Source organism: Gymnoscopelus microlampas, assembly GCF_963454915.1.
Source record: "Gymnoscopelus microlampas genome assembly, chromosome: 22".
NCBI classification, from domain to species: Eukaryota; Metazoa; Chordata; class Actinopteri; order Myctophiformes; family Myctophidae; genus Gymnoscopelus; species Gymnoscopelus microlampas.
In genome coordinates, this window is record NC_139959.1 from 29466674 (window position 1) to 29478222 (window position 11549).

General features: G+C 39.9%; 1 protein-coding gene across 8 annotated transcripts in view; it reads right to left on the reverse strand.

Annotated features, from left to right (window-relative positions):
* Positions 1 to 4841, reverse strand: part of LOC311038504 (rho GTPase-activating protein 12-like) — an 83922-nt gene extending 79081 nt beyond the window's left edge. For all 8 annotated transcript variants that reach the window (XM_084048075.1, XM_084048072.1, XM_084048074.1 and 5 more), the window contains exon 1: positions 4666 to 4841. The gene's annotated coding sequence lies outside the window, so the exon portion shown is untranslated. The remainder of the gene's footprint in view (positions 1 to 4665) is intronic.
* Positions 4842 to 11549: the final 6708 nt, after the last annotated feature.

Below are 11549 nucleotides of genomic sequence, written 5' to 3' on the forward strand. Positions count from 1 at the left end.
AGGCACTTGTGTCTAAGATTAAAGTTCCAAGAAAGAATAGCCAGAAACTGTTCAGCCCAACAAGGAAGCATAGTCAGAGACCTTGGTTGTTAAAATGGTACCTCTGGCAAAGAGTAGTGGCTGATTTATGATAGAAATTAACAGTATAACTGTAATTATTTGAAGGTCAATATTAAACTGCTAAACTGGCTCAATTTTTCATAATGAGGAACACGTTGATGCCAAGTCATGTTTATACAGGGAAATAGCTTCAAAATCTACATTTAAAAATGGAACATTATGACATATTCATTTAGATAGTACACAGTACTTTAGACTTTACACCGGAGACAAGGTTAAGAGCGGGTCAAGATGCTGAGGTTTGTTGGAGGCATTTCAACTTTATTTTAGGAACTCTTTATGGGAATTTTACACAAACATCCTTCTAATCTGTCTATATCAGTCATCCGTCCATATCTGTAAAATCCAAGAACGTTTTCAGAACGCAGACAGAGGCAGTTAGGTGGCTGAAGATCAAACGTTACATCATCGAACTTGGCGGAGGCCTTGCGCTTGAGTCACCGGCTATTTGGCATTAACTACCATTAACAATAAATTCAGATCGACTTCTCAGACACAGTACAGTTCAGAGTTACAACTCAAAATCTCCAGCTTTTATTTGTGTGTTTTGTTTCCTCTCTCTAATCTGGCACCGTGTATTTATATATTTCTGTGGAAGGCTGACAGAGGACCACCAGACACAGTGAATTCCATTGTAAACGAATCCCCCTCTCTCTGCATGTAGCCAGAACAAAGTGAATTCTCAGAGGAGCCCTCAGCCAACTTGTTGCTCTGTGAAAACCATAAGTGTGCCACACAGTGGCTGCTCACAACAGGTTGACGACGTTACCCCGGATTGTAAAGGCAACTGGAAAAAGATCTGTCATTGTAGTCAGTTTTGATTTATTTTACACTCCTTATTCTCACTGTACTTCGACAGCTGTCATTTTTAAATGTAATACAACTAAAACAAAGCTTGTGATTGTGGTTTTAAAGAATAACGGTATTTGGGTGGTATTTGGGTCTCAATAAAGTCTCTAGTGTTTTAGTCTGTAGTCAGCCTTTATTAAACCTGGTACCATTCCATGTGACTGACAATAATATTCATACCATGAGATAATACACTACACAGAATAATCATTCTACCACTAATCAGCGTCTAATTGCAAATGAGACAAGTATTAACTAGCATAGAAAGTACTAGATAATCCCATCTTCTAGGACAGTGGTTCTCAACCTTTTCGGGCTGTGACATCCCAAAATAAATCATATCTGAACTGGGGACCCGGCCCCCACCCTGTCAAGCACTTGGAATGTAGGAGTTGAGGCATTCAATTTTGTTTGACTGGGTTCCACAGATAAGTATTGTGAAAATAGCCGATCTACAAGCTCACAACGCCTCACTTCCGAGGTGTTGTGAGCTTGTAGATCGGATATTTTCACAATTTTAGCTTCTTTCTTATATCATTTGACACTTTGGCCAATGTTTGACCAGTTTCTAGTATGGTTTGTTGATTACTTTTGATGCAGTAATGGTCTTTTTCTTTTCGAGGTATTGAAAAGGTCTTAAAAACTCCTTAAATAGGCTCTATTCACAGCAGCCATATTATGAAGACATTCACAGGTGTTACCAATGATACTAATGAAGGCTCTGTTCCATTTAGTGTAGCACAGTGGTTTCCACGACCCCCATAACTCTGAGTGTACAAATGGAACCTAAGGGGCCATTTGGAAGCCCATGAGGGTCCCTGGACCCCAACTGTAGACTGTAGACTGTTTCCAGTGAGCCAACATGCACAATATTAGCACCCTGACTCTGTTTGACCAGAATGGAACAGAGCCTTCATTAGTATCATTGGTAAAACCTGTGAATGTCTTCATAATATGGCTGCTGTGAATAGAGCCTATTTGGCCAGTGTTTGACCAGTTTCTATAGTATGGTTTGTTGATTACTTTTGATGCAGTAATGGTCTTTTTCTTTTCGAGGTATTGAAAAGGTCTTAAAAAGTCCTTAAAAGGTAGGGTAAGGGATATTTTTGGGTTAAAACAAAAAGTATTTTGTTAAAAGGTTAAAATACTATATTCTGATAGTAATCATTGCTATAGAGTGTTTGTTCAGTAACAGAAGTCTCCCTGTCTCTCCAGCTCTTTAATACAGAAAATACATTTTTCGGTAGGTGTCAAAATCTCAGCCAATCAGGAGAAAGTACCCATTTTTAAGCTTAATTTGTATAGTGTTCCAGTTCCAATTTTGTCTGCTCATTTCTTAGTGTCATCACTTCCAATTTCACTTGTTTAATCTATATCCTGATTGATTTCTCTGTCCTGGTTGGATAAAATTGGAAATGAAACTGAAACGAAAATGCATATTTTGTTTAATAAAGAGGTGGAGAGACAAGGAGACTCCTAATACTGAACAAACACTATATAGCAATGAGTACTATCAGAATATAGAGCTATTTAACACTTATTTTAACCAAAGCAAATCACTTACCCTACCTTTAAATTCTCACTTCACTGTCATCTGGGGGGACCCCGAACCCCCCCAAAAAAAACATGTGGGGACGCCCTTTGGGGTCCCGACCCACAGGTTGAGAACCACTGTTCTAGGATCACGACCTGTGCTTTTTGTCTCCAACCACTGAAACACCGTGAGATTGTGAAGTGCCTTTGTCCCCAGTGGTTCATTCAAAACACATGTCGCCATGGCTGCACGCCAAGCATGAGCATCCATCCATTCCAACATGTGTCGTTTCGTTGCTGCATTTCCACTTATCTCTGCGTCTGTCTTATCTGCTGGTTACATTAAATATGGAGGCTGGTCTACTGTAATGATGGGAGGCAGACAGAGGGAATAATACGGTCCTGCCGAAATTATGCAATGCAGAAAAAAGTATGACAGCAAAAATAAGCAGTGTTGCCATATTCTGCGAGAGAAGCAAGCAACCTGGTCTATGAAAACAATCCCAAAAGAAGCGACTAGGCTATGACTATTTTCCCCAAAAGAAAATAATAATCTTGGGGGGGGAAACAGGTACTTTTGGTCATTCATCCAAACAGAAAAGTCCTATCTGATTGTATTAAACAACGTTAAACTCACCAAAATTGCAGCTGTACAGAAAGCTTGAATTGTCCTCTTTCTATCTGCAAAGTTTTTGTTTCATAAAAATCCACCATACATGTTATGAGCTACTTTCTGTCAAGAAATTGTGTGTTGGAGTTTGGAAGCACTCGTTTCCAATAACACGAGCTGCTGCCTCCTGCATTATGTGCAATTTAGAAACAGGTGGTACGAAGGACCGAGGAGTGATTTCCAACGAGCGCTTCCAAACATAAACACAGAAAAATAATCAACGCACAGAATTTCTTGACAGAGAGTAGCTCATAATCATAACAATAACATGTCTACGGTGGATTTTTATGAAACAAAACGTTTCAGATAGAAAGAGGATAATTCAAGCTTTCCATACAGCTGCAATGTCATTTAATACAATCAGATTTTTCAGACTTTTGTTTGGATGAATGGGCTGTCATGGTATTGCAGAATTTGCAACTCCAGATTCCAGATATTAAAAATAGGATCTAAGAGTTGCTTGCGTCTATGAGGGGTCCCTCCCTGGCACATATTTTCAAATGGGGAGGTGATGTAGACAAATACATATTAATTGGGGGTCCTTGACATGAAAATGTTTAAGAAACATTCAGGAAACAAGCCCAAAAAAGCAAGCCTAAAGGAGCATATAATAAGCAGACATGGCAACCCCTGCAAATAAGCAGCGTGCCTCACGAACCGTGGGCTGAGCGGCCGAGGAATGCCCGGGGCAGGGGGGCTGTCTTTCAGGGGAGAGGGGGGGTAACTAAGGTGGGGGCAGGGTCTCGACTCTCGAGGATAAGACCCCCCAAGACAAGTAGAGGACTGCCTAAACATAACAAAAGAGAGTTAAAATCCATATTCAGGAGTCTTGATTCGACAGACATCACCAAATATTCCCAGGACTGACTGACAAAGGCAGGATGATTGTGATTGTATTGATGAATAAACCCTGGCTGTTTAACATACAGAAACGTAGGCTTTTTGCACTGCAGCCCTTGTTCACAGTTAAAACACACACACACACACACACACACACACACACACACACACACACACACACACACACACACACACACACACACACACACACACACACACACACACACAAAAAGATTTTGTTTTTTGAGAGAGATTAGAAACAGACTAAAAACAAACCTAAAACAAAACAGAGATAATTAACACAGTCAGAACACACATTATCGATCCCATCACGTGGGGCACTAAGCACTTCAATATGTACATAACATGAGAACAAATTGCTGAACATTTAAAATCTGCTAGACAACATTGCACCAGGAATAACCTAATGCAGAGCTTCGCTTGCCTTGGTACTGCACTACTGCAGGTTCATTTAGAGAGATTCCAAAAGCAGAATGGCTCCTGTCCAGCAGCAGCAATAATAGCTCAACCACAAAGTAGCTCTCGGGTCTTGCAAAGCGTGCATGGCAACAACAAAGTAACGAAACCAATAGCCTTCCAGTGACCAAAAATGACACAAAATACATCCATTCCACAAACACACACACACCAACCTTTAATAACTGGGGATAGCCGCAATCTCTCGTCACACTCTTGCCGCCCAGTGAGGTAAGACAAGTTTTTCCCCAAGTCTTTTTTAATAGATCGGCTGGCTTTCAGAATAGTCTGCGACCCGATCAGAGAGCTTGTGTTTCAGCCAGCCAGGCAGTCACATAGTCGCAATCCCCCGCCTCGCCTCGTCTCTCCCGGCAGACATACAGACAGACAGACAGACGTGGTCGTGCTGCTGTCGCTGTGCGCGCTGCGCTGCGCTCAGTGTTGCCAGGTTTTGTGGGAGAAATAAGCAACCAGGGGTCTAGGAAAACAAAAGCCCAAAAGAAGAAACTTTTAGGCCACATGATGAGCACTTTAAACCTATTATGCATCGGCTATTTGAAAAAGCCGATCACAGCGCGCCGCATAGAGCTTGTAGATATATCTGCTATTTAAAAAAACATATATTGAAGAAAATGTGAAAAATGTTAATAAAAAAAAATTAAAAAAAACATTTTAACAACAAAAATCTTGTATCGGGGTCCCTGGTATAAAATATTTTCATTTGGGGGTCTACAGTCTGCAGACAAATACATATCAATTTGGGGGATCCTTGACATGAAAATGTTTGAGAACCACTGGTTTTTAAACAACATTTATGAAGCAAGCCCAGAATAAGCCACAACTACACTTTAGAAACAAGCCCAAAAAAACGCAACCCACAACTACCAATATTTACAACTTTAAAGGAAAAACAAGCCCAAAGTCGCTTATAATAAGCAGACATGGCAACAGTGGCTCCCACCCCGCCCGTCTGACTGTCAACGCTGATAGATTGCTGCTGCATCCACGCACAGCCCACTCCCGGCACACGCCCCCTTGTGGTTCCATTCAAAACCTCACTATTATTTTCCTGAGACACTAATGCAGGGGTCTTCAACGTTTTTCAGGCCAAGCACCCCTTAGTGCTTAGGCTAAGCCTTAGCTGAGAGAGAGAGATGAAGCAGGGAGTACATGACATTGTATAACATTATGTTGCAAATGCAAATAAAGTTTTTCATAGATTTCATAGATAGCTTCATAGACTTGTTTGACAGTGCTATCAGGGCTTGGCAATGTATGTTTTCTCATGCCAATATAGCCCTTTGAATTGAATTGAAATTGCTATCATCAGTGTTGTGTCAATTCATGTTTTGTTTGTTCATCTTTTCTATGAATATGTTGTTTTATTCATGTTAATGTGTATTTTCTGAAATGTACCCTTTTAAATCCTCAATATTTAGTCCAACTTGAATGTTGGTTCTGTACTTGGTATGCTCTTTTTCCTTCTACACCAACTTTCGGCTAATGTTCCCCTTTACTCAAAGATTTGGCCCTTAGTTACTCTGTATGTATGTATGTATGTATGTATGTATGTATGTATGTATGTATGTATGTATGTATGTATGTATGTATGTATGTATGTATGTATGTATGTATGTGATAATTCTTTCATTCATTTATTTATTTCATTGTAGTTTTTTTATTTAGGCGTATTTCTTTTTTTTTAACATGCCGTGTTTAATGTTACTGTAAATAAACACAAAGCAAATGTTCTGTTGTCAGTGAATTTAAATAATCATAATATTACACAATAATCCTTCTGGAGCCGTAAACATTTTTTGTCTACCATTATTGCCTAGTTCTACTTGGAACAGATATGATTTATAGAAGAGCTGGATTCACTTAGTAGGCAATAATACAACTATGTCTTCAGTATATTTCAGAAGTATATCTGCACTCTGACATTATCTTAATCACATCAATTCTCAATTTGCGTTGGCATTTGTTCAAAGGCCTGTTGGTTTAATGAAGGAAATCAAAACTGGAAAGGTGCACTCCATAGTGCTCAGATCTCTGCCAGCTTTGCTTTTAAAACAGGCTTGTAAGGTTAAGACTTAGACAGGGGCCATTTTCGAATTGCAGCCTCCTGGGTGTATCTTTAGGGCAGTTTTGAAAGTGAGTAGGGTTTTACACTCCTTTACTCCTTTTGGAAGGGCATTCCACATTTTTGTTGAATAGCATGAGAATGAGTTCATTCCCTTTGTTGAGCCAAATCTGGGTTGAACATGATTCGTGGAGCTGCCTCTGGTGTTATGATCGTGGACTTTTAACGTTTTGGAAGTATTTTGACAAATACAGGCAGGGGGATACCAGCGTTGTGGTGTATCTTGAAGACCAGGCCCATTTTAAGTTGCTGTACTCTGTCCTCAACCCTAAGCCATCCAATCCTAGCAAAATGAGCAGGGGTTAGATGGGTTTTGTGATTGAGGCCAAGAAGTAGCCTTACTAGTTTGTTTTGGGATGTTTGGAGCCTTGTTTTTAGGCCCGGGTGGTGTTGTGATACCATGAGGAGCATGCCCACATGTCCCACCTATAGATACAGGAATTTTGACAAGATTACATTTATCCGCTGAGCAAGCAAGCACAAGCAGGCTCTATTTAGCTCAATGGTAATAATGTCAGCACTTGCACAGGAAACCGGGTTCAAATTCAGCGTAGAAGAGGAAAGTTACATAGTGCAGCTTTAACTGTGTGTTCTTCCTTGATTCAGTGTTTGAACTTATATTTCTTGTTGGAATTGGCAAGGGCGTTCTTTTTGTTACAGAGGTTACACAGTTACATGGTATGTACTAAGGATCATGCGCAGTATTGAAATGATGGCTTGATACTGATATTGCAATACAAATATCCAGTAGGGTTTACCTTATATCTGTTATGGCCTACAGTTAACTGCGATTCTGGGTGCAGATGCAGAATTCTAATAAACAGTGCATTCTTATTACCTCATCTTTAAAGCCCACTGATGCACATATTAGTTCAAACAATGTAAATGTTCCAACTTCCAAAACACTCATTGAATCTGCAGCCTTCATCATCAGAAAAGACAGTTTCAGCTTCACATTCAAACATAACTATTTTAATATAAAATATCTGCTAAACCCGATATATAATTTAGTTATCAGTTGATACCGATATCGCATTTTTAAGGCTGATATCGCCGATACCGATATGATGACCGATCATCGATAATCCGATAATCATGCATCCCTACTATGTACAGCTGTAGTTCACCTTCACTTATTTCACTTCTGTTGAGATCTCTCTCTATCTGGGCACTGATTGGTCCAGCGGTTTGCGCGATTCACTCTGGACTCTCTCTCTCACACACACACACACACACACACACACACACACACACACACACACACACACACACACACACACACACACACACACACACACACACACACACACACACACACACACACACACACACACACACACACACACACACACACAGGAGCTTTTTAAATCAATTATATCAGGTTGTTTCCACACAGGAAAATTGACTTACGCCTATGAAATTGAAGGTTACCAAAACAGCTGAGTAATAGAGAAATATAGATGGCAAGCAAATAACAGCTAGGCTGGAGCAGATGTGGAACAAGGCTGTTCAGGTGCAATGGTACAGAAGGGTGACACGTTCCAGTGTCAACTTTAAATAGACATAAATTAGACAGCACGCCAAGCCAGCCACCATGTGTCAGAATATCATCCCTATTTTGAGCACATTTTTAAACATTAAAACTTTTTTTCTACTAGCAAAAGCCTGTAGATCTGCTATTTTCGCTATTTGCCATACGACAAAGTACAGTATGTAGGGCTTAAGTGGTTAATATTGTGTCTTCATGAGAACTCGTACTGTATCACAATGTGTTCCTTCTTGTCCTACTTCCTCTCCCCAAGAAGGAAATTGCCTAAAGGATAATACCACCCTCAGCACTACCAACACGGCAGGGGGCCATGACACTGAACAATTGTGCCGATGGCAGAACAATGGTGACAAATAAGAACCACAGCAAGGTTTCTCTTTGAGACTTTATTGGTATAGTAGTGCAATAAAAACTTGAGGAACCAAGGCTGCAGCAAGCATTTGAGGAAATACACTGCAATACATTGTTGTCCACTGGGCTATTATTTAGCATAATACTGTATGTATATATATATATATATATATATATGAACAGTGCTGTCACAACCTGGAAACCAACTGGAAAAACTGCATAAATGCTAAGACAATCCATCTCATTTGAGTTTAAATCATTCCAGTGACGTTTCTTTTTTTTCTCTTATCAGACATCACAATCATTATTTGAGAGGTTATTAAGGCATACATTTCAAAGTGCTGTAGGGTAAAGGGATTGCAGGTTATTTACTGTACATGTTTTTGCTAAAATAAGTGTTTAATAGCTCTATATTCTGATATTGCTATATAGTGTTTGTTCATTAACAGGGGTCTCCATGTGTCTGCAGCTCTTTAGTAAACAGAAAATACATTCTGAGCTTGGGATACCAGTATTATCAAATCAGGAGAGAGAACTGGAACTGGAATACTATTAATTTGAAGCTGATAAATTATCTTTGAGGGGTTCTCTCACCTGATTGGATGAAATTGGTATCCTAACATGAAAATGACACACAAAAGAGGTGGACAGACGGGGAAACACATTACTGAACAAACATTCTATAGCAATGATTACTATGCGAATATACAACTAAAACCTTTTAACCAAAAAAAAAAAATCCCAAAACACATCGCATTTAACTACAAATAATGAAAAAAAGAAAACGAGTTCCCAGTTACAGGATGCTTCCCCTTCACTTGTTTTAAAAGTAAGTTCCACAGCATGATTTATGTTAATCTTTGCCATTAGCGGTCAATATTGCACTTGTTTTGTTTTTGGTTTTACAGTACACATGGCCTGACCTACACAGCCAGGGTCACTAATGTCATTGCAGTAGATACAAACACATCCAACAGAACAGCAACGATAAACTTTAAACAAAACAAAACTCGATCTATTAAGTTAAAAGATAAACAATTTTAAGTACAGCTCCCACCCACAGTCCAACAATAATAGCTATAACACCAATGGAGGTAGTGCCTGCTTCTTTTGATCATTGCTTAGAAGAATCTGAGACAAGAGCTCAGTCAAAAAAATCAGCAATCTTTAGGCAGCTGAGGAGTTAATTAAATAAAAATACAATCACTCACAACTAATAAAGTAACTAACAATAATGAAAAAAGAAGGGGGGAAAATGAATGTCCACACAATTAAAGAAAGAAAAAAAAGCCAAGTCCTGGTCGATGGAGGTTTATGAATTAATACCAAAGCTAATGAAATATGTTCACTTTTTGGGGTGCTGGGTTACAAATGATCATAGAGAAAAAGAATAGAACCCGCACACTCTCATATGATCCAATTCGACTTATTCTACGCTGTTTCGAGCCTGGGCTCTTCGTCAGGTCAAAATTTATTTTTGACGTGTCGAGGAGCCCAAGCCCCTCCAATGGTCTCTGCACGGCCCTGGATTTGAGCAACGTTGGCAACGTTTACCTTTAATAATGGGTGTGTTGTAGTAGATGTAGGTGTGCCAATGAGCAAGCACTGAAAATATTACTATAAAATATAATATTAATATTATTATTGATAAACAATGGGCATTTGGCATGATCACTTTGGCATACCTAAATCTAATCTCTCCCATTATTAATGCAATTAATTGCAGCTATGTTGCTTACTGTACATCACAATGTACAAAGTTCAGTCAATCCCTCAAGATGATTTTTAACCTTCAGATAGCAACAAACCCACAAATGTAGCCCAAAGGGTTAGGACCCCTTTAACTATTACTCACTAAACGGAAACCCTGCTTAGAGGGATCACTGCAATCATCCTTCCATAACAAATAGGTAGGTCTCATAGACAGGTCCCCATAACTAAATGAGCCTTGTCATTTCCATTTGTCTATTGTCACGACTCACGAGAGACGTGCAGAGATAGTGTCACTTCCCGGTGGGAAAGGTGTAACAGCTGTTGCAGTCCCGCTGTGTGATTTGCATATCATAGTCAGTACAAATGGGTAGTTTACGAATAAGTCCAACCAAGACCGATGCTCTAATACAGGACAAGAATATCTCTGATATGATGTGACATGAAGCTGCTTACAGTAAGTGTCATATCCCCCCCCCCCAAAAAAAAGTATTTTTACTCACTTTTGTTTTGCAATTCTTAGCCAAAATAATGTGCTGTATGTAATCAACCTATCGAACTGGAAGGAAAAATAGTTTACAGACACAACACCTTTTTAGTTTGTTTTACGCAATTCCTAACCCCCACCGTGGCGACTGGGGTTCGAAACCTCCACGGTGCCTCTGGCTTTAGGCTCTTGCACAGCAGCCATATTGGACAGACATTGGGCCCCTTCCTTGCTTCCTTCACAGGTGTTACCAATGATACTAATGAAGGCTCTGTTCCATTCTGGTCAGGGTGCTGATATCGTACCTGTTGGCTCACTAGAAACACTCCACTTTGGTTCCCAAATGGCCCCTTATGGTGGGTGTGTAACTCTGAGAGTGTACAAATGGAACCAAATGGACCCGTAAGGGTCCATTTGGTTCCATTTGTACACTCTCAGAGCTATGGGGGTCCTTGAAAATAAGACAACCACTATGCCACACTAAATGGAACAGAGCCTTAATTAGTATCATTGGTAACACCTGTGAAGGAAGTAAGGCAGGGGCTCAATTCATTCCCAATATGGCTGCTGTGCATAGAGCCTATGTCAAGGACCCCCATAACTCTGAGAGTGTACAAATGGAACCAAATGGACCCGTAAGGGTACATTTGTACACTCTCAGAGTTATACACCCACCATAAGGGGCCATTTGGGAACCAAAATGTAGTGTTTCTAGTGAGAGCCAACATGCAGATATCATATCAGCACCCTGACCAGAATGGAACAGAGCCTTCATTAGTATAATTGGTAACACCTGTGAAGGAAGTAAGAAGAGGCCCAA